The sequence below is a fragment of the Pectinophora gossypiella genome, chromosome 16 (assembly GCF_024362695.1).
Source record: "Pectinophora gossypiella chromosome 16, ilPecGoss1.1, whole genome shotgun sequence".
Lineage (NCBI taxonomy): Eukaryota > Metazoa > Arthropoda > Insecta > Lepidoptera > Gelechiidae > Pectinophora > Pectinophora gossypiella.
In genome coordinates this window covers 14,919,468-14,944,666 of record NC_065419.1, presented here as the reverse complement: position 1 = coordinate 14,944,666, position 25,199 = coordinate 14,919,468, and the positions used below count along the sequence as shown (strand labels likewise).

At 36.6% G+C, this 25,199-nt stretch overlaps 1 protein-coding gene across 9 annotated transcripts in view; it reads right to left on the bottom strand.

Annotated features, from left to right (window-relative positions):
- Positions 1 to 25,199, bottom strand: part of LOC126373841 (stress-activated protein kinase JNK) — a 139,896-nt gene that overhangs the window by 88,227 nt on the left and 26,470 nt on the right. Inside the window, exon 1 of one of the 9 annotated variants that reach the window (XM_050020181.1) lies at positions 24,630 to 24,828. The exons of 7 other annotated variants lie outside the window; for them this stretch is intronic. The gene's annotated coding sequence lies outside the window, so the exon portion shown is untranslated. Of the gene's footprint in view, positions 1 to 24,629; positions 24,829 to 25,199 lie in introns of those variants that run through there. One more of the 9 variants, XM_050020178.1, reaches the window with a different exon arrangement.

Genomic DNA, 25,199 nt, shown 5'->3' with positions numbered 1-25,199 from the left:
TTGTCGAATATAGCCGATTCTTCAAAAACGCTTGTTTCCCGTTTATACCCATCTTTCTCTTTCCAGCTGAGTTTGTTTTAATATTTTACTCTTCGTTAGTAATAACCTATAAAACCGAGGTTAACCCTTGATATGTGTTAACAGGTTTCAATAGGTTAACAGATTAACGTGTTACCGTAATAAAAGGATACCGATTGAATCTGTTAACCTTTTATATCGGTTAACTTTTTAAATGGGTTTTCCGAACACTGGCCGGGCAGCAGCGGTATCAGTAGTGGTTTGAAGCCGAGCAAATGGATTCTGGTAAGACTCTAGCTAGAACATCACCGATTGAAAAATTGGTCGGTGTACTGCGGAACGGAAGGCGATTGGGGCAACCACCATTCTACACGCCCTATTTATGGAGTAATGGCGATTACTCCACCAAGACAAGACAAGAGCGCAGCTTTTAAATAAAAAGAAGGGGGGGTAATAATACGTAAACAGTTGAACGCAATATAAGTCACAGACTGGAATAGTTTGCCACAGTTCCAAAAATTTTCAATTTTTGTGTTTTCATGGCTGCAAACTAGACCGACACTATAACAGCATCACGCCTGTATCCCCGAGGGGGTAGGCAGAGATGTATAGTATATTACACCCACTCCTCGCCAGCTGTTTAAGCGCGAGTCTATTGCTAAAATCCGGGTACAAATTCTGGAAAACGTGTTATCAATAATCTGTGAGCTAAACATTCAGATTCGTAACGTCTAATTCAGTGGTGGCCTGGTGGCAAAGGTGAATTTAGTGGTATGATGGTGCTAATTCCTGAAGATAACATTTAATTTTATTTTTTATTTTTACCGCGTTTCAAGTAGGGATATGAGACTCCCGATATTTTGACACTGTTGCAAGTGCAATATCGGGAGTCTCATATTCCTACTTTAAACGCGGTAAGAACTCGTTATTATGTGTTTTAATTACGAAAACAAATTCGTCAATCATTGGCTTAGGCCTGTGTTGGATTTGAAGAAATCTCGAACGACTTTCATTTATTTTTTGTGTGCATTTCAGTGAGTCTTTGGGTGTTTTAGTGTCACAGTTGGACCCGGTAAGTGGCGCTATGGTGAATCAGGACAACGTCCGCCAAGTATACTAGTAATAAATATTGTTGAGAGCGCGTACGTGAAAAATATCGAGAAAGCAAAAACATTGTTAGCTGATTTTATTATGAACGAAAAACTGTCATTTTCAAACAACAGAACGTACAAATATATTAAAAAAAAACTTAGGACGACCAAGGAGACCGTCGTTAACAAATATTAAAGTTAACCGCTAATAATATTAATGCAGGAATTTTGGTCTATGTCTCGCCTGGGAACATGCCGGCTGTAAATCAGGTGAGGCGCGTCTGGTTGCTGTCTAGACTCCAACTAACCGTTACTGCTACATTCTAGGATAATATTATATCAAGTTTATAATACTCTTGTGAATCTATTCGTGAATGCCAAGATGCTAGCTGTAGGTACATTTTGTATCTGGGAATATTCTTAGCACTCTTATCTTGGTGAGGTATGCGCGTTTCTACAGGATGTTAGTGACATCGTAACGAAAACTTTGAGGGATGATTCAGACCGTGATTCTTAGTTGATATCAAGTGGATTTTCCGTCGCAAAAGTATGGAACTGAAAAAAAAAAACACTAAAATTTCCATGACTTAGGCAGGAGATTCCACTTGATATTAACGTAGAATCGTGAGCTGAATCATTCCCCTCGGTATTGTATATTAAGACACTATGGGATAAATTTAAAAAAAGGGACGAGTTCATATACTTAAGGTTGATGATCTCAAGCAATGGGATATGCGAGAAATGTCTATAAATAAATACATGTATAACTCTCTCTCTCTCTATTTAAGAGCTGCGCTCTTGTCGGTGGAGTAAGCGCCATTCCTCTCTTCTTCCCGCCAAAACCTTCACCTCCCGATACGACACGACCTGCACCATGACATGTATAACAGATTGCCTAAATCAATCGTTGACGCGCCATCACTGAAATGTTTCAAAAGTACGCTTAAATGCTGGCTACTCGAACACATTTTCAATAGCTGTGAAGAATTTTTAAAAATATAATTTAAAATTGTCAAAATTAATGTTATTACAATATTTCTAAACAAAATAATAAATGTTTCTAAATGCGATTTGTATCGCCGTGGAGACACGTCCCGGCAGTATATCAGGTGCAACGCTGCCTGTGTCTAGACTAGTCTGCACCAACATACACTAGTCTGCACTTACACTACCATATGCTCGTGATATACTGAATTACTTTCCTTAAGATAGCCTAAAGCTTGCCTTCATAGTGATTTAGTTTAAGTGTTCACGTGTGCCGTAGCATGCCTTCATCTTCTCATCATCACTAATTTAAGAGCCACGCTCATGTCGGTGTAAATTCTCCATGATACTTTTTAGGGGAAAATAGGGCAGTGGTTTCCCTCTTGCCTTCCGCCCCGCAGTACATCATCTTCATCTTCTAATAAATATAATATCTTCTATTATATAGAAGATGAAGCCTTATTAAATATAATGAAATTCGAGGGGTCAATTTCACAATTATTTTTATTTCTTCTTCTTCTATCGTGTGGATTGTGAGGTGGATTACCAACCCCATCAACCCTAGTGTCAAGGTTATTATTGAGCCGCCAAAGGCCCCTGACATGGCTCATGTAACGACTACATACTTACATCAGTAAGTAGTAACCGGGACCAATAGCTTAACGTGCCTTCCGAAGCACGGATCGTTTTACTGTCGAACAATCAGGTGATCAGCCTGTAATGTCCTAACTAAACTAGGGATCACAAAATGATTTTTGTGATATGTCCCCACCGGGATTCGAACCCGGGGCCTCTGGATCGTGAAACCAACGCTCAACCACTGGACCAGAGAGGTCGTTAACGATCACAGGCCTTATTAAATAAAATGCCGAATAATTTATCGAATTGGGCCTGGCCTGTTATGATAATGTGTTTGAATATGTAAATAAATACCTAAATAAATAAATAAAATGAAATTCGAGGGGTCAATTTCACAATTATTTTTATGATCCTGCGTCATTCGCGAGGCTTTATAGCTGCGAACTACAAATAACTTGTTGTACAGTAAGTCACGAGTCATATTCCATAATAAATCAATTATAATAATACGCTTCACTTACTTACATTTTAAGAATATTTTTCGGCGGACGTTTTCAATTTAATCGGTGTCTCAAAGGACGATGAGTCAAAACGTCCCCCTCCACCAACAGATTCCAGACATATCTCATTCGAAGCGTCTTAGCTAGTTGATATTTTTATTCTATGGCGACTTTCTCGAAACACGCGGTTTTTAGTCGGAATCCGGTAATTCAGTATAATTTTGGGTACTTCCTGGTATAGCATTGTCAACATTTTTCGACAAACCAATAAATACATTGCTTAGCAGTGGGACATAAATTAGGCAACAGAAAAAAATCAGGTTATGATTTTTTGTAACTTATTTCAAGACCAGCAATACAATACAAAAACGCTTTATTGCACATATAAACAAAACACTAAAAAAAACAATTACAAATGTGACAAGAGAATCACAATCGGCGGTCTTATTGCAAAATATTATTTTTTTCCAGGCAACCTTGGGGTGAAAGAACTACACTACTGGCGTAGGCTGTATTTTTTTAATAACTTGACACAACCCTTGTTTCCGACTGATAATATTTCATAGCAGTTTCCGAGACTCTCACAGTCTTCCTGTCATCAGCATGACTGATGGTGTCTCGTGGCTAATGGCACTTTTTACTCCGGGACCTTTTATGACGGCACTTTTTGTATTAGCTGTTACTTGAGGCACTTGACACCTATCTGGATACATCTTGGTCTTATTAATCTTGTCATTTGTTTAAGTATTTTTCACTATGACGTGTATAAGTGCCAATAAGTGGAGTATAAGAATATAGTTACCTCATCATCATCTCCCTAGCGTTATCCCGTTTTTCACAGGGTCCGCTTACCTAATCTGAAGATTCGAATGGTCCGGTTTTTTACAGAAGCGACTGCCTGTCTGACCTTCCAACCCGCGAAGGGAAATCCAGCCCAATATAGGTTAGGTCACATACCTCTGAAATGCATTTCTCGGGAATGTGGGTTTCTTCACGATGTTTCCCTTCATCGCTGAGCACGTGATCATTTCGAAAACAAATTCGAAAATCATTGGTTTAGGCCTATATCATATTCATATCATAGTACCCCAGGACTTGCACTTTGACTTGTACCAATGAGTTATTAATTTATCTTAAGTGCAGTTTTTACTACTTGGCTCGACCATTATAGACGGCGATACGGCTGCCTACCTATCAGGCTGGTCTAACAGAACGCTCGGTGAGGCATGGGTATTTAGTTCATCTTGCGATAGATGTACCTCTGACTACCCCAATTGGGATATAGTCGTGAGCTTATGTTATGTTGTTATGTCATCATAGCAATATTTTAATTGTCATGTCATACACGCTTCGTGAACACCTACTCATTAAAATAATAATGAAGTAACAAATTACTTTTCAACAGTTACAGTCCACTTTTGACGGACTTACTCGTAATATGCCGAAATGGAAATTGTTACAAAAATGAATTTTGCTAATTAGGGTCCGGGCAAAAAGAAAATTACGAGCACAAATATTAATTTCTGAGCCTTTACCCCCCGGGGGATGGTCGGCATATATCACCCTGATGAGGGTACTCGCAAAATTATCACGTTACGTCAAAAGTCCGATTACATTAGAAGAACATGATAATGTGCGGTTTTTATACACCGTTAAATATTGTGATAAGCAACCGGGTCGAAGTGTTTCACTCTCTATCGTGAACTTTAGGTATTTAAAGTCATAAGACCGAATGTCGGTGCTGATTGTAGACTTGAACACACGTCAATTTTAGGCAGAAATTTATAAAACCGAGTTAAACCCTTCCAAAATTTTATATTGGCAAATAACCCGACAGAATTAAATTGACAGCACACGTTAAACAGATTGCATATGAGCGAGACGCCTATTTGAATCGCCTAGGTAATTTTTGCATTTTAAAATTAACAGTTGTCAATCATCCATCCCTTTTCGGCGAAAAAGAAAATGACGGGTATAACTTAAAATAAAATTAGGAAGTGCGAGCAGGAATCGGGGTCATTGTTTAACTATTGTGTCTGGAAATCTCAGCCTTATTTACTGAAATTATATCCTATACATAAAAGCTGTCCGGAAGAAATTGCCACCTCGGCCATAAGGCCGCCTTTTGCACCAATTATTTGTCTGTAACGTGTTTCTTTTGTGCGTAATAAAAAAGCTTTTGTTTGGAAAATCATTTATGATCCAAACATGAATACGAAAACAAGTTCGACAATCATTGGTTTAGGCTTGTGCTGGAATCGAACCTGAGGTCTCAAAGTGAGGGGCAAGCGTTCTAGCAACTGGGCTACCACGACTCTAATGCAGCACAAAACATGTGAAAAGGGCATACAAAATGTTATACAAAAATGTAACATACGTGGAAACTATTGAGGGTGTTCTGAGGGTTGTTAGCAGAGGGTCGGTATGTAGCGCGTGTACTTGTGTAATTATTTCGCCAATCGGCACAACCGCACTTTACTGCTCGAGTGGTGGCTCTAACGAGGTGCGTCTGTTGTACATAGACAGATATCCTCGCCCTATAGCGAAAACGTCGTAAGCGCTTTTTGAAAAATCACATGCTGATCATCACTAATTTAAGAACCACGCTCTTGTCGGTGTAGCATTCTCCATTCTTGTCTATCAAAGGCCAATTCTTTCACTTCCTTATAAGACACGACGTTTGCCTTTTCTTTAATCTGTTGTATGTAAGCTCTGCTTGGTCACATGCTGATGTAATTTTTTTACCATTTATTAACAAATCTTTGCGAATTTCAATTCAAGTAAACAAAAATCAAAATTTTTACCTGGAATGAAATTAGCATGTCCGTTTCGAGTTCTAGAGTATTTTTTTTTTCGAGAAGAAAGAGTACTTGAAAAAAATAACTGTGATTGAGAAGAGAGAAAGTAGAATTTTTTTCTATAAACTTTGCTATTCGCACCAAAAAAGATGAGGCAAAACGTTTAGTGCGGATTAGTGGTATATTCACAACATAAGGACTGAATGTCTGCCGACGCACTATGGATCGAAAAATGGCTTTCATAGATATAGGGACTTCAAATTTTAAGTGGCGGTTTTTTTGCTGGATATAGCTTCGATTACCTATTACTATATAGGAAAATGATACCCGAGTTGATTCTGTGCAAAAGCGGATGAATTATAATTTTTTTACGAAAAATTTGTATGGAGCTACTACGAAAAATCCGATTATCTCGAGAACGGCAAAAAAAACCGTAATATCCTGACAGATGGTTATTGTACTAATTATTTATGATTTTTTGACATAACTCATATAACGGTTTGAGATGCCGTTTTTTTTTTAAATCGTCGAAATAAAAAATATTTATTTTTTTGATTAAAAACGGTTTCTTTCAAGTAACACAGGTATTTAACAACATTATAAGACATAATGACATCACGCCTGTATTCCTGATGGAGTAGGCAGAGGTTTAAGTATACCCAAGCTTCATCCGCTTCATCCGCTTTTGCACAGAATCAACTCGGGTATCATTTTCCTATATAGTAATAGGTAATAGAAGCTATATCCATATTCAAAGATTGGTTGCGTAGCCGTCAGATGACTTGTTATGTGTTGTCAAATATCTACCTCAAACATAGCTTTCGAAGCTTGGGTATACTTTCTCTGCTCTGCCTACTCCATCAGGAATACAGGCGTGATGCCATTATGTCTTATAATGTTGTTAAATACCTGTGTTACTTGAAAGAAACCATTTCTAATCAAAAAATAAATATTTTTTATATTGACGATTTTTTTTTTAAAAAAAACGGCATCTCAAACCGTTATATGAGTTATGTCAAAAATCATAAATAATTAGTACAATAACGATCTGTTAGGATATTACGGTTTTTTTTGCCGTTCTCGAGATAATCGGATTTTTCGTAGTAGCTCCATACAAATTTTTCGTAAAAAAAATATAATTCATCCGCTTTTGCACATAAACAACTCGGGTATCATTTTCCTATATAGTAATAGGTAATAGAAGCTATATCCAGCAAAAAAACCGTCACTTAAAATTTGAAATCCCTATGTCTATGAAAGCCATTTTTCGATCCATAGTGCGACGTCTAGTCCGTATGGAATGGAGTGGGTGGAATTAACTCGTGAAGTTCCTGCGAACACTCACTTCACTCTTAAACGAACGCAAGTCTAGCAAATAGACTAAATGTAAACAAAAACAAAATCCAACGCCCAAACTATTTCTGTATTTACAACATAATGTTAACTTCACGCTCTCAAAACATTGAATAACATTCGGGTTCTACGTTAACACCCTAACAGGACGAGGTAGGTCCCTGCACTAATTTGAGCTCCCTTTGAGCATTCTTACACCTCGTTGCTCGGCCCGACGACTATGTTCGGAATTTTAGGCATAACGGCACGTGGGGAGCCTCCTTTAGTTGTTAGTTTTTTCCTGAGGTCAAATGAATATCAACTCAGAATCATAACGAATACTCGTTATGGTGTCACTAACACGTAACACCCATACATATTTGTATGACTACCTGTACGTACTTATACAGGGTGACATCGTAACGAATACGTATTGAGGGGTGATTTAGAAAAGGTTCAGTACGATCTACTCTGGACCGGCGTGCGTGTATGAAGCGATTAATGAATGTGGAGGAAGCAAGAGAAGTGTGTCAGGTTCGAAGCAAATGGAATTCCATATTACACAGTCTCTGCTTACCCCGGTAGGAAGTAGGCGTGATTTTATGTATGTATGTACTCACGAGGCCAATGTAAATGGGAGTCGGAAGAGGAGCGGAATGCCTAGACGAAGGTCTTAATCAAATTGAGGACGTTTTAAGGAAACAGGTCAAGAGTGCTCTAGCTAGACGACGTATATGACTTTGATGAGAGTGGTTGAAGCTGGAGGGATATGGCAAGTGGAACTAAATTTATATAAGTTACTACATTATACAATAAGTCTCATCAAAAAGGAGTGCAATATAACCTTCAGGTACAATTGATTCGACTTTTCAAAAAGAATTAAGCGTGGTATTAATATTAGTTTATTAATACCACGCTTAATTCTTTTTGAAAAGCTCTTCGAGACTGCACTTAAGATCATGTCAATGTGGCAGTCCTCATATAAAAACAAAGACTTGAGCATGATCTTGAGGGCAGTCTCAGCTGAGATTCGTTTATTAATACCACCCTAAGAGGAAAGCATCATTTTTATTCACGCTTATAAAGTTCGTTACCCTCAAAATCAGATAAACTGAAATCGTAATTTAAAGTCGAACAGAAGCGAATACATTTGCTTAATAACGTCTTATGGCGACTGTACATTTTCGAGCGAGTGCTCTCGTCAAGTCTCGCCGAGAGGTCGTACCCGATAATTCTTATACACGGTACGCGGCGAGGTGTCTCGCCGAGACTGTACAGCCGCCATCACAGGATTGTCTCGACACTAAAGACAAAGAACACCCATTTCACTTTCTTCAAGACTTCTCATTACATTTAAGGAGCTTATGAAAACTAATCTGAATTTATGACTTATTTGGACGCTAAAAAAGTCATATAAAACTGCAAAATGTTCAGAAAATTTCATAAATTTTTGGAATTCCCGACGATGTCTCGTGAACTCTGAATGTTTAATGAGAGTGGTATTATTCCCTTTACAGGGGTCCCCTTGCGATCCATCATGTATTGAGGATTTCAGTGATAAAAGTCGATTTCTTTGTACTTTGGAAGATGATAGAAAGCATAAGAGAAATAATGGTGTATTTTTAGTATACGTAAGCTTATGTGAGACGCCGAAGGGTTTGAGTAGTATACGACTTATGGACGATAAAATAGATAAGGGAGGGCCTTTACTACCAAAATCGAAAACCCGTGTATTCTTTTGGATGGAAAGAATAATGTTTCATATCACAGTGAACTTAACGACCAAGTATCTAACGTAATAAATAGATGGTATACGTTATACTGATAATCTGTTACCTATTTATAATAATTATCGCTATATTTTTAAATCACAGTGGCTGAATAAATTATGTAGTACAAAATTTGTCTGTATTCAAATATTCCCTTAAGCGCTTCTATTTATATTTATACAGCTTAATTCTTCTTTATGTATGAAAACAGTACCTCAACAAATATGGTCAGTTTGTTTAGGGTTCAACAGTCAATGTTAACTGAAATTTCTCACGAAATCAGAACAAAATTTGAGTAAATAAGCAAAAGTTTTACAAAAACGTATATATTTACCAAAAATCTCGAAAGAAACATTTCAAAAATTTCAAACCGGAGATTGAATTCTAAAAGATATAGTGCAGTTTTTATATTCCCTGTGACACGCCTGACTTTGAGGAATGGGGGCAATTTTTCATACATTTTCTACTAAGCTTGGAATTTTGTGAAACTATTTTTAATGTCACCGTCTTGTTTGTTGAAATTGTCAAAGAAACTTTTAGTTACTACGTTATCCGTTTATTCGTTTGTATTAAGAATTGCAAAAAAAGAAAAAGAAAAATTTATTTTTCAAAATTGGCTTACAAAGTTAGCGCTTTTTGAACGCCAAAAAAATTAAATTACTTACAAAAAAAATATTATGTTGCTAGCTGTAAAACTACTACCACATCGGAATCCGATGAGGGAAAGACGTGGCCAGAAAACCTCTCACGTTTGAGACTATCAAAAACAAAGACTTATTCCGTGTGTCATAGATACTTCAACTATACTACACTTACTATTGTAGAATACACATACATACAACTACACACGTGATCTCCAATGTGATGAGCAGAGCCACATTTAGGGTTAGCACAAGCCAAGATCAGCGGCTAGGCGATCGGTTACTGATAAGCATAACATTATATAGCCCATATACGTCCCACTACTGGGCACAGGCCTCCCCTCAATCAGCCGAAAGGGATATGGAGTATACTCCACCACGCTGCTCCACTGCGGGGTGGTGGAGGTGCTTTCACGGCTAATAGCCAGGACCAACCAGGAACAACTTAACGTGCCCTCCGAAGCACGGAATCGACTTACTTTTCCGGACAATCACGTGATTCAAGCAATGTCCTTACCAAACAAAGGACAGTCTCACAAAGTGATTCCGACAATGTCCCCATCGGAAAACTTTATTACAATTCCCATAAAATGCAATATTGTTCGACGACGACGAATTGGTCCCGCCTGTTCGAAGCGTTGCGAACCGATATTTGGTAGGGAGAAAATTGAACTTTATGGCAATAGTAATGAAGTTAAGTTTTTAGTGTTATCGAGAGTGTTCGCCGGAGCGCTGCTTTTGGTCTGCCGTTACTCTTAGAAGACAACATGTGACCATGTGGTCAGCCCATCGGGCCCAGCCAAGCCCATAGGACTTCGTACAAAAAGTGACACAGCTGTGTGTAACATAGCTGATGAGGAGTTGGTGTGTACATTACACATTTCTGCCTACCCCTTCGGGGACCTCCCTGGTCCAGTGGTTGAGCGTTGGCCTCACGATCCGGAGGTCCCGGGTTCGATACCCGGTGGGGACATATCACAAAAATAACTTTGTGGCCCTAGTTTGGTTACGACAACACTGGCTGATCACCAGATTATCCGAAAGTAAGATGATCCGTGCTTCGAGGCACGTTAAGCCGTTGGTCCCGGTTACTACTTACTGATGTAATTATGTAGTCGTTACATGAGCCATGTCAGGGGCCTTTGGCGGCTTAATAATAACCCCGACACCAGGGTGGATGAGGTTGGTACTCCACCTCACAACCCACACGATAGATTCGGGGATACAGGCGTGGTGCTGTTTATAAAGTGTGGCTTCTGTTGTCTGTTGATTACTTGTGACTTTGCATCCCATTAGGCATTACGGGCGAGAGTTTATACATGTATATTTTACAATAGTAGGGTACAGTTGAGGTATTCGCCGGCGGGTGGAGTAGTGACGTCTGATTCAACTCTCGCAGTTAATTGCTTTGTCTGTTCCAAGTCTGACACTCAGTGCTGTCTGCTCTCAGGAACATTACTAACTAATTAAATTATAAATTAAGATTCCCAAAAAAGCCGAGTCTTCTTCTATAGTGTGAATTGTGAGGTGGAGTACTAACACCTCATCAACCCTGGTGTCAGGGTTACTATTGAGCCGCCAAAAGCCCCTGACATGGCTCATGTAGCGACTTCTTACTTACATCAGCAAGTAGTAACCGGGACCAACGGCTTAACGTGCCTTCCAAAGCACGGATCATCTTACTTTCGGACAATCAGGTGATCAGACTGTAATGTCCTAACCAAACTAGGGACCACAAAGTAATTTTTGTGATGTGTCCCCACCGGGAATCGAACCCAGGACTCCGGATCGTTATATTTTAAAACTTAGATACAATACAATACAAAAACGCTTTATTGCACATATAAACACAACACAAAAACAATTACAAATGTGACAGGAGAAGTACAATCGGCGGCCTTATTGCTTAATAGCAATATCAAAAGGAGACTGATTTTAGACTGATTTCTATTTTTAGAATTACCATGCCCTTAATTAATAAATTACATAACTTAGACTTGTAAAAACTTGTACTTTTAAAAACATCCCAGAGAGTTTCCCAAAATAAATGTCAGCTTATGTTGCTCAAAACAATCTAAAAAAGAAAACGAAAAATATGCGGAAAACATTCTCTTGACACACCTAAAAACTAGCAGAAGCAAAACTACACCGTCGGAAACTAAGTCAAGCGCGCTCCGTCATCAACATAATGCGTTTTAAAGCGGTCCTCGTAAACGCTTTCTCGTGCGCGGTGCGCTAGCTTGCTCCGTGAACGCGTCCATTCCCTTTGTTGAGGATAATAATCCTCAAAATGGCGGCTTTACAAAAATATTTGCATTTTTTCTAGAATGCTCTGTAATGTTATTCCAGTTTTGTATGCCGGAATTTTAATATGAAAGCTAGAGAGGCGTGCTAGCGGAAATTTTATCTTTTTAGAGATAGGAAGGTCGATTAATGAGACTTCTTATACTGCCGATTGAAATGTCTACTCATTCTCATCGACTTATCCTGGAGATAGTTGCTATATAATTTCGAATTAAATTTACGTATCTAATCAAATTAAATTATTATTATATTATGATTAATAAATGTATTAAATTTAATTCATACATAATATTATAGCCACTCCCGTTACTCCTGATATTTTGTCGCTGACGTGAAATTTTCGGCGAAACTAATTTGCACATTTTACAATTGACAATAAGACACAAATCATTTTAGAAAAAATAAATTAACATACGTCATTTAGCAAAGTCACCCATGATTTGTCCCAAAATTGAGAATATGAATAGCCCATCGTCACATAAGGTTGGTCATATTCATCCTAGGAGTTCGTATCAACAGTGGCTGCAAGTTGCCTTTGATTACTTGCGGCTCTGCCCACCCCATTAGGTATTACGGAATAAAATTAATGACGTAAAATAACATAGACAAAATAAATAACATGTTAATCATTTAACATTTAAAGAAAGCCCCTTGAAACAAAATATAATATTGAAGGTAAGCACCTCATTACATTATCACAACCTTGTCGGTTTAGGGTCACATCAGCTAACAATAGATTTTGTCAATAGGAATCGATGAAACTTCATTTAACGAAATGATTCTGTAGTATACTTTTAGTGTAAGTGTAGTGTAATGAAATGGCGAACATATTCGATACATTCATATCAATTATAAAATATGGAACGTGTAAAATCTTATGTTTTATATAGAAAACACAAAAGATTTACAACATTTTCACCAATACATTTGGTACGAAATAGAAAAAGCAGAAAACCGCAGCAGCATTCAGATTTTCTGTTGCTACAAAAAGAAACTCTTTGACCTTTTAAAAAGTAATATTTTTTATTTTACCCGCATAAAGGACGGCAGTTGCAGGTCTTTTAAAGTACACAATTTCATTTACCCTCAAAGTTAACAGTTCCAGGTGTCGCGAGAAAAAAGTCTGACGTTGGAAAGCGTAGTGTTTTGCTACACGACGCTACGTCTCGTAGCTGCTACGGCTAAGAACTTTCAGATTTTGTTCTGTGTTGCCTTACGGAAAATTCTAACTTTTTGCCTAAGATTAAAAGTCGATAATAAAGTGTTGGGAGTTGTCGTACAACCTTATGGAGCAGGCGAAGTCTTCTGAAGATTCTTACCTGGAAACAAAAAAGAAAAACAATATAGCAAATATTGTTAAAGCTTATAGAAGATCTAAAACATGTAGGTAATAGATAAATCTAGGCAATCAATAACCTAATAATACTGATCAATTAGATACATAACATACATAAACAGCTTATATACGTCCCAATGCTGTGTGTGGTGGATGTTTTCCAAATCAGCCATATAGCGCATCACACAACACAATTTAAGAAAAATATTCAGACACACAGCTAAGATAAATTAAAAAATACCCTGATAACATTATAGATACGAACGTAAAATACAAATTACTGAAATAATTTGCGAAATTTAAAAAGCAATTGGAAATTCGCAAAAAAAAATGGAAATTCGAAATATTTTATGGTGTTGCGAGATTCGGGATTCGGTAACCATCTTCATGCATTGCGCACTTACTTTTTTGTACGCAAATCAAATCGCAATATTGTTTTTTCAGATGAATTGCTCCTATGCGGCATTTTTAACCCCCCTGTTTTATTTAATATATTAATTTAAATTATTGATTTAACTAAAGACGAATAATTCTACAAAATCTCCAAGTAAACAATCACATCCTAACTTCTTCGAGGAAAAAAAGCCACCCGCAGCAAAATGAAATGAAAATGAACATTCAAACTGGGAAACTTGTAACTTTCAATGAACGATTCGTGTACTTTTTTCTTCATTTTCAAAATAACGACTTAAGTTGGCAGTTGTATGGGTTGCTTCAAAAAGAAGACTGCATTTGCAGAAGTTTTTTAAAAAATAGTCGTACATTTTTACCTTGCAAAAAAGGACTTCCAAAATGGGTTTAATTATAAAATGGGCCATGCCAGGAACCTTAAAAATAAATAAACCTGACAGGCTGACACCAGGGTAACTGACCGGTCATTGACTTTCTAATATCTGTGGCCATTGACCTCACAACCCAGAGAAAAAGGTTACATGTACATTTGTGATCACTAAAAAAATAAAATGAAATGAATTAATATTAAAATGAATGTGTAAATATCATTACGTCCCTAGCATTATCCCGTTTTTCACGGGGTCTGCTTTCCTAACCTGAAGATTTGAGAGGTCCGGCTTTTTACAGAAGCGACTGCCTGTCTGACCTTCTAACCCGCGAAGGGAAAACCAGCCCAATACAGGTTAGGTCACATACCTCCGAAAATATATTTCTCGGGAATGTGTAAATATCAATTTCAATTATTAATTTTGTTATATATTGTGTTGTGTTATATATAATATTATATTATATATTTTGATATGGCAACACTAACACAATAAATGTCATTGTTTGATTTTAATAATTTTATAATTTAAAATGTTCAGTTATCTCTTGTAAGAAGATCATACACGAGATATGCCTTGAGAAATAATACGATATACAAGGATCCAACACTAACATACTTAGTATTTAACTTGGTAATTTCCTATCTACAAAATAATGCGATAAAAGATTTCCGCGACTCAACCGCGGAGCGTTGTCAAGATTAATTAACATCCTGGAATAGACTGAAGGGGGCGCCTAGTCTCATAAACGCACAATTGATTATCCGATAACGGAATTACGATCGACCTGCCAACAGCTCATCTTTCCGTACAAGGATCTTCATAGAATTAACGACACGTTGTTATGATAAACAAGGTTCAAATTATGTTACGCTACACATTAGTGCTAATTCCTGTAAATACCATCTAATTTTATTTTAAGTTATATCTGTCATTTTCTTATCCGCCGAAAAGGAAAGGGACGGGTAATCGACAAGCATAAAATTTATGGAACACACGTCAATTTTAAGCACAAATCTAAAACAACCGTCTAAAAATTTTACATCAGTCAATAACCCGACACAGTTAAGTAGACAGCACGTCAAACGGATTGCATACCAGGGACATACCTTTTTGATTCGCCTGGGTTATTCATTCATTTACTCAGTCTTCCTAAAATTAAGAGCTGTGAATCATCCGTCCCTTTCCTTTTCGACGGATATGAAAATGACGGATATAACTTAAAATTAGACGGTGTCTGCAGGAATCGGGGCCATTATCCTTGTAACTTTTTCTTTACAATAACAACATACACATTACATACAGCGTGTCAGTGACATCGTAACGAATACGGGGGATGATTCAGACAGTGATTCTGAGTTTATATCAAATAGAATTATTAAAATTCATGTTTTTTTTAGATTTTTTAAATTATTTTCAAATTCACTTTTGCGATGGAAAATTCCATTTGATATCAACTGAGAATAATCAGGTGAATCATCCCTCTAAGTTTTCGTTACGATGTCACTAACTCCCTGTATACGTAAGATATACAGGGTGTATATATAATAAGCTCCCAAAGTACCTAAAAGATGAAACTAAAACGAATGTATTTATAAAACATCTAAAAACAATGCTACGTAAAAAGAACTATTACACTTTGTGATCGCTAGTCTAGTTAGGACATTACAGGCTGATCACAAAGTAAGACAATCCGTGCTTCGGAAGGCACGTTAAGCCGTTGGTCCTGGTTGCTACTTACTGATGTAAGTATGTAGTCGTGATACGAGTCATGTCAGGGGCCTTTGGCGGCTCAATCATAACCCTGACACCAGGGTTACTGAGGTTGGTATTCCATCTCACAACCCACACGATACAATCATGACAGTTGAAATTAATCACATGCTACGTTACACTACATGTCTTGTTAGATGTGTGAGCCAATTATGTTTATTAAGTTAAAGTAAGAATTTGTGGAAGGCTGTATTTAATTCGTCACAAAATACATAGAGTAGAAAGAAGAGATTTTATACTTCACCTGTATTTAGTAAAATATTTGTGTAGCTTTATGAAGTATACGGTGAAGTGGTTCTTTGTGAAAGAGAACTGTCGTGGGTACGAAATTTATCACAAAATCTTAAATAAATTGGATGAAAATAATATTTTTGGGTTAATAGAGTAGTTTCCAACTAATCAAATCAGTTACTTTTTACTAAACGTCAAAACACGAAATTACTATGGAATTTGTATGAAAAAGCAACCTGAAACAGGAAAAGCACCACCATGCACCCACAAAATAGAGTGATTAAAATGACAGATGCCAGAACGGGTGGTTAAAAAAGCTACACCGAAGCAATTCATCTAAAAACGCAATATTGCAATTTGACATTTGCGCATATAAAAGTAAGTGCGCAATGCACACAAATGTCAAATAGAAATATTGCTTTTATTAGATGAATTGCTTCGGCCTTTTTAACACCCCAGTACCTTTGATAATCATGCCTCTTCCGCACTAAGCAGTATTATCTTTCTGTCTTCTAATCAAGATATATTTAATTATCAACAAGTATCTACAGTAGCAAAGACTTAACAACATACAGCCTTGTCTGCACCATTAGTTAACAGCCATCTTTTTTTTTTCATGAAAGAACCCAAAGAAACCGCCCATTCAGCCAAGTCGGTCGTAATACAGACATAATCCCGCGGCCGCAAGAAAGAGGGAGGTTCAACAAAATGGCGTCAATTACACGATCCGATTCTGCTAACGAGGAGCACACAGATAGAGCAGTGAGCGAAGGCGTCGCTGGATTGCAGGTGGGGCGCGACGCTTATAGCTTCGTAACACGGCAGATACTGCTGGAACTCGGACGAAAATCACTTCAGTAAGCCTAAATTTGGTTCGTCAGTAAAGCAAATGTTTTATCTTGGGTCATAGAGCCAAGTTCACTATGTAGGTTGTCTATTAATTACCTAGGTCTACATACGAGTAGAACTATTGAGAATTTTGTTTTACTCAGTGGTCCTACCAGTAAGTCTATTGGGAAGGAAATTCCCAGTAGTTCAACTGGTAAAGACTACTGGGAATAGGGGTATTTTACCAAGTTGATTTGACACGGACTACATTAATAACCGCGTCAAAAAGAGATTAGTATAAGGATAACTAGAAACGGTACATGTTATATAGGTAAATGAAAAAACCGAGTGATGAGGGCGCTGTAATAAATATACTATATACGGGTAGTATATAGAAAAAAATAAAGAGCTACGTACAAGTATTTTTTGGAACTAACGTAACAATGCATCCTATAAAATGATTGACTTTTCAGAACTTCGTCGGTACAAAATTTTGTCGATGCGTGATTGAAAAATACATCTAATAGTGCTCCAATACGAGTGATTTTATCCTTTATAAAGATAAAAACCCAAACAACAACATAACAAAATCTCACGACTATATCCCAATTGGGGTAGTCAGAGGTATCCATCGCAAGATTAACGTATCCACGCCTCACCCAGCTGTCTGCTTGCAACGTGATAGGTGGTGAAAACAATAGACGAACTTCGAGAACAAATAGTATGAGCCAAGAGTTAATGCATCGCAGTCATTAGTGTCGAGGATGGGCGCGACCCGCAGCGTGCAATCAAATATTGACTGTCTTTCTGTAACATTGTTTCTGATTGTGAGACAGAACGAAACTTTATAGCTCCAATTCAATTCGTGTTTACTGTTTCTTTTAATAAATTATTACTAGTGGTCAGGCTAACCACCTTGCGGCAATACATTGTGTTTGTAAAAGTAGTACATTTTATAGCAACAAGAATTGATGTATAAATATTTTTACTACATGGTTAACCTCATTGATGACAAGGAACCAAATGGCCCTGTTATAAGGTGAGTGCACCTCCTCCTCACAATTCCATTTTATTATAACTAAAACAGGTATAAAATAATAAAGGTATTTGTCAATAATAGTCTGGATAGGCAAGAAGTCTAAAAATAAACTCATTAGTAGACACGTGTGAATTGCTAACCCAAAGTTGAAAACCGGTGGTTTACTTTATTTACCTCTCGAAAAGAAATCTGTATCAACATCCGATGGGACTGTACGATGTAGTGTCTCTGCCTGTCTCCACGAAGTACAAAGAAAAAAACATAACCTGTTTTCTCTATTTGCCGCGCATTTGCTTTGACTGTGACTTTTAGTGACTAGACTCGACACTATTTTGATTGTAACTGTTATCCCAACATTCCCATCGCGACGTGGAGGCGGCAATTGAATGCTCGCCGGTAAATATTGGTTCTACAGCGTTGTCAGGAAACAGAACAGGTGGTTCATGATTCTGTTGACTCTTTCATGTCACTCGTGTGTGCGAAACTAGTTAGGATTTAACTTTTTTTATTCGACTTACATAGAAATGTGACTATATTCTCGCAACCTAGGAATTATATTAGTTTTTCTTCTATAATTCATTAATATTTGTGCGCCTGCAAATGTTTCTACTTTACAAATTTTGTAGGCAAGAGAAATCGTTATGCCAAATGAGGATAAAATTTGCCTACTTATTTCTCCCATCAGGCGTCGCTACTGTTGAGTGCTTTTCAATTTTGACAATTTGGGGAATTGTACATAGTATTTGAGTAAACAAACATATTGTTTTAGTTATATTTTTACACTATAACCCTTTGCGCAGTATTTAACTGCAAAATCATAATGTTATATTTAAGATTTTAAGAACTGACAAAGTTTAGGAACACTCAAGAGTCGCGTACATTTGAGTTTCTTGTTTTTATCCTCATTCTAAATTCAGATTCAAATTCATGTATTTGCTTCATAGCAAGGGAAGAAATAAAACATTCAAAAAGAGACTTCATGAGGCCCCGTTTCAGACTGAAGTTTTCGAGATCCAAAACCTGCCGCCTTTACATTTATACTAGTCTAGTAAACCAGATATTGACCTACTGTCCTGTCCCTAGTTAATGTTTAGCCTTGTTTGTCTGGTTGCAATATGCTGGGTGTGTGCTTAGGTCGAGCTAAACATAGCCCTTTGGACTACGTTAATTAGTTCCCGGATGGATCCCGTTAATTCCCGTTAGACTCTAAGCGGTTTACGGGAAAGTGGATGTCAGGATGAGAAAAATACTGTAACATTCTACCAGGCAACGACATCGGCGACGATGTGTGATATCACACATATCGTTGCAATGGCGGGAAAGTTGTGGATGAGGTTAGCGCAGGACCGAAAAGAGTAGTGAAAAATGGAAGAGGCCTATACACAATAGTGGCATAATGGGGGCTGATTGATGACAATGAATGGCTACGAGCATTTATTTCAAAATCTATCTGAACACAGCAATCCGAATACGGTCGCAATGATGTACTTTCCATAATGATTGTTTAGCCGTTGAGCAAAATTCAAATTCAAAAATATCTTTATTCAGTAGTTACACTTTCAATAGTCAATTTTTATATAACGAACGTCTCATCCGCCTAAAACTACTGCAGCTTTTCACAGTAAAGGCTGATAAAAAGTTTCTATAACATAATAAATACTTTATTGCATACGCTGGAAATGCAAAATTATAAATAACAGAGAAATAGAAAAGTTCAATAAGCCGCCTTATATGCTTTGTCATATGCATTTTTCGTCAATATCGGGAGTGGCTGCATAAATTATCTTATTGATGACTATACGGCACAGTACCGTATTGCAGCAGATTGTATCATCAGCTTCTGCGGCACAGCAATCACACCGCGCGCGTCGAATAACGTTCGTAGAACCGCTAGGGCAATATTGCCATATTGAAATATGTTATAGTGTTGCCATTATAATAAAAAAATAAATATTAATTGTTACCAACAGTGGATCTGCCCACCTCAAAAGAGATGCATGCGGAACTTTCTATATGTTTGACTACGTATCCGTTTGATCATCACGACCTTCTTAGTAATTCACCCCAAATGCGATCACTTACGCGCGTAAGTTCTATCATGTATTTATTATTCAAGCAAATTTACCTATATTTGCACAAGTAATAGACTAGATGATTGGGTCAAAGATTAATTATAAAATGCTAATCAAGAAATAGAAGCCTGATTTATGATTTTTACGTAACAAAGAGTACCTACTACGTTTGACCACGTTTATTCATGAGATGACATCACACGTTTGTCGTTTTATAAAAAATAAAAAAATGAAATCAATTTATTTCAGGCATGTATGTAACCCATATTTACATATCAATATAACATTTTAAAATTAAAATTCCAAAATCTATAAAATAGTAAAATTAAAATTAAGTCAAATTAGTAAAATATTTAAATAAAGATGAAATAATAAACAATTATAATTAAATAAAAATAAAAAAATAAAATGCATTTATTTCGGGTAGGTTTTTTTTTATTATTATTATTATTATAGTAGATTATTTCGGGCATTTATTTCGTTTTGATCAGTTGTAAAAAGTATCTCATTTGACTAGGTTGTCCTCTTGCCTAGTGAAATTCTGCAGACAACTAGATTTTTGTGAAAAAATGTTATTGAAGTATTATTTGTATTTTACACTTTTGTTTTGTGCAAATCGCGGGCTTTCGTTTCACTTGGTAGGATTTTAATAAATCCCTTAATAAGCTTTGAAATAGATTGTGTGGAAACAATAAGTCCACCTAAATAAGATAATCAGAATACGATACGGTTTCAATAATCCTTCGTCGAACTGATTGGATTTAATAAAACCATCCGGTCAGACCTTCATTTTACGGTTAGTGCACAAGATTATATATTTTGTTATATTCGGAAATATTCTCATTTAGTTCTAATCCAAAATTAGATGCCAACGTAATGTGCCTTTTTAATCTTTATTTGTCTATTTCTCATTCATTATACAAGGACCATAATAGCGTATTTTGTAAGTATTTAAAAAACTTATAAGGTTAATAAAAAAAACTGCTTTTACGCGCCCAACATACACTTTCCGCCATATTTCAAAACGCCATCATCTCGTTCCACCGTATTCAGCTTAAATTAGTTTTTTAAAACACAAAAAGAAAATTACGACCGATGGACAAGCGGTGAAGCTTTTACACCGGTATACAGAGCTAAAAGGGTAAATATAAACACGAGGGGTGCAAGCCGAAGCGGGTTAATGGCACAGCGTTAACGGAGGGATAGTCGGCTTTTAACCAGTTTTAGCCGGTATCAGATTGGCAACATGTGCCTAAATGACATAGTAATTCGATTTAGTTGCACTAACTACATTGCAGTCAGTAGCGGGAAGACTGCAGTGTATAACACAGTATGTCGAGAGACTGCAGTGTATAGGAAATATGACTTAATTTTGAACTATACTTCGTATGTTGAATTTTAATGGTCCTAAATGCAAATTCGTATTATGGAGAACTTATGCAAATGTTATGCATATCTTGTTTGTATTTTGTAGTTTATTAAATTATTGATCAAAATGTAAGTAAAAACATGAAGTAACTTTATGTACGTAGTATTGTTAAATAGAATAGAATCGAACGGCCTAATCTCGACTGATACATCACTATGCTAATGAACGTTACAACACTGGCTTCTATACTTAGATATAACTTGTAACATTGAAGCTATAGTAAAAAAAATATATCTTTATTGAAATATATACACTAATTGTACTGAATTCGGCGTTCTATTTTACAGTGCTACACTACTAAGTACATTTGATGATTTGCTGTCTATTGGAATTTGCTGGCTATAAGGTTGGTTAACAACGAAATTAAATCCTAGTTCAAAAATAAACTAGAGAAGTTATTACTAAATAGCTATTATAAGTCTAATAAAATTATTTTTCTTTTTTAATTTTCTATTTTTTATTAATAAAGTTTTTTTTATGACGGTATAGTTATTTCTTGTTTTGATGTTTAGTAAAAAGTCAATCAGTCAGTCAATCGAGTGTTGCCAAAAGGAAAAACGCGAAGCTCATTAACTTCTAGTCTTTTTACAAACCGTGCGATTTCCGTTCGACTTATTAAACATTTTTTCCTCTCATCCGCGCAATGATTTGCAAATAACAAAAAAGCTCCTTTTCCTGTGAAGAACGGAAAGGGTCTTGATATTTGGACAGGCCTATCTTGCAACGTTTTAAATTGCAAATTCTAATATCCGGTAATGGTACTGCTATCAAAACTTCAAATTAACAGAGGTTAAGGCTTAAAAATCCAGCAATTTCCTTGACCAATAAATCTCAAAGTATTAGATTGGTTTCCTTCTCAGTCTTCCGTGAATGTGATTGGTGCGCTCGTTTTGTGTCCATAACTTTAAGTAGGTAATAAGTATCAAATTGCTGATATTTTTTTACCTGGAGAGAGCACTCAGCAGCCTCTATTTGTCCAGACAAGTAGATCCGCGGCAGATATGTAGTAAAATCCCGAGGTAAACATTATCAAAAAAGGAAGTGTTTTTTGACATCATAATCACACGACGAATTAAAAGTTGGTCTGAAGTTTTAACCGAAGGTATAAAGGCCTCAGAATCAATACGAACCGAATTGAAAAGCATTTTTACCTGAACCCAAATAAAGAGACGCCATCTCTTTAGCTGATATTTTTACTCGCGCCAATTTGTTTTCTTTCTATATCCCACCCTTTTTAAGAGCCTTTACCAACCTTCTTATCGGAATGGAAAGTAAGTAGAATAATCTTCACTGAAAATGCAAGTCTATAACTTCATTGTTCTTCTATTTTGTTCGTCGATCAAAATCCAAAGATGTTAAATAATTTTTCGATACTATTTTTTACTTCTTAGCTAGACCGGGAGTAAAAAAAATACAAGTTGTTACTGCTTATCGTCCCGGATAAGTATAACCTATTATTGTAACGTCTAAAGTCCAGGGGGTTAAAAAAGCAATATTGCTATTTGACATTTCTTGACATTGCGCACTAGGCTAGTTTCCAACTAGTCAAATCAGTTACTTTTTACTAAACGTCAAAACACGAAATTACTATGGAATTTGTATGAAAAAGCACTCTGTGACGTCATAGAAAAACGTGACAAAATGTCGGACTTATTATTACGTTTTTCTTGATTAAAATTCATAAATAAGTTTAATAGAAAAAAGAAAATGTTTTTCGTTAGTTTTAGATGTGTCTTTATTTAGTAATCAGAATTTCATAATTTATCTTGAACCTAGTACACGACCCACTTACTTTTATATGCGCAAATGGCAAATTGCAATATTGCTTTTTAGATGAACTGCCTTTTAACCCCACGATTTCAGTAGAACAAAGGAAACGGTTTGGACGGGACTATAAATGTCCCTTACCGCTTACCCTTTCAAACCATACGTGTAGTGCCGGCTCCCGTACTATGTTATACGTACCTATTATATAATTTGAAATTGTAAAGATCTGTGTATTTTGCAGACATATAGTTCAAAGTGATAGGAGATAGGATTAGTTAAAGAATTTCTGACTCGACTTGATGACCATAGATCGAAAGAATTTTGCATGGATGGGAGAACCCGGTGGTGGTGTAATGGTGTGTTAACTCGGCTTGAGAAGAGCTGCGAGTCCGAGTCAGATTTTTTTTCGATTTATTTTTTTCTTTGTGAGTTTCCCTAAGCACGTGCAAATGCTATAAAAACAAAAATCATTAGTTAGAGTTGTTTAAGTAGGTATGTAATAGAATCTTGACATTCTGCCATAAAAATAAACGAATTATTTTTTCTTTGCCTATTTAAGAGTCAGGTTAAGATCATAGGACCATACTGCCTAATCATCAGTAAGTAATAAACGAATCAAATTTCAAATTACGTTCATTTTCAATGCCGCTCTATCAAAAAGTCTCTGAAATGTGTAAATTGTTTGTCATATTAGTTTTCTGCTTAGTATTTTTACACTGGCAGACTCATAAATTTCCAACGTGGCAGTCATAAAAAATGTAATGTTGAAACTATGTAAAACTTCAAGAATGAAAGTAGGTAGTTGGTGCATACGTAACGAAGATGTACCTACTTAACAACTTAATTAACAAGTAAATAGCACATTTTACTATTGATCGAACATATTCAGAGTTGGTCGCATGCCAATGCCAGAGAGCACCAGGCAACTAACTGTAATTGCAAAATAATGTCTACAGCAGAATTAAACGCGAGACAGAGCGAGAAGTACCAATGTTTGATAAGAGCAAAGAGTGCGGAACAATGGACTTATAATGAAGTCTGCAATTATAATAATTTATTAGGGGACTTGTCTTATTAAAAGCCGCTAAGGGAACTTGCAAACTATTTAAAGATATTCCGACCTTAGATATTCGATTTTCGAACGAATATGACTTTAATTGGACACCATACAGCTTCACAAAAACTAAGTTATGTAATAAAACTACTTTTTCAATAAAGAAAAGTTACAAAACGTTCACAACTGCAATACGGACGCGGAACGGCAGCGCCATCTAGCGGACGCCGAACGTTTACATACACTCGCGTGCATTACCACTATTTACCTAGCTATTACTAACATAAAACACATATAAAACTCACCAGAAGTGATAACTGGAGAATGTTGATAGTATATGTACTATACACGATCAATCACAAGCAATTTGTTCGGCACACACACTGAATCCGGTCTGGAGCCGGCCCCGCTCCCGCGCGTTGCAATCACGCCAATACACTTGCAGGAAGCAATCACAAGTAATTCACAGTAGAAATACAGAATTGTGGGTGAAAGATGAAGTGTACAATGGAGACGTGTGTGCGAGCCCGACGGTGCGGGCGGACTGCGACGCCTCCCTCGCCCCAGGCCTGCGCGCCATAACCTAACCCCATTCCGAGTTTTCCGAGCCAAAGAATAGCTTGTAAAGAAGTGACAACGAAATCCAATTTGGGCAATACAAAACTTGCTTAGCAGTGTAAACGGAATCCGATTCTCTTCGCTTAAAGCTTTATCATTCATTCGAATACACGTCGGAAATAACCTATTAACTAATATTCAATAATATTGCTGCTAAAAACAAAAATAAAAATGAGAAAGGATGTAGGTACAACATAAAGAGCAAGATATAGTGAATGCTGTGACGCAAAGGACCAACAGTAGCTTTTCAAAGAGAA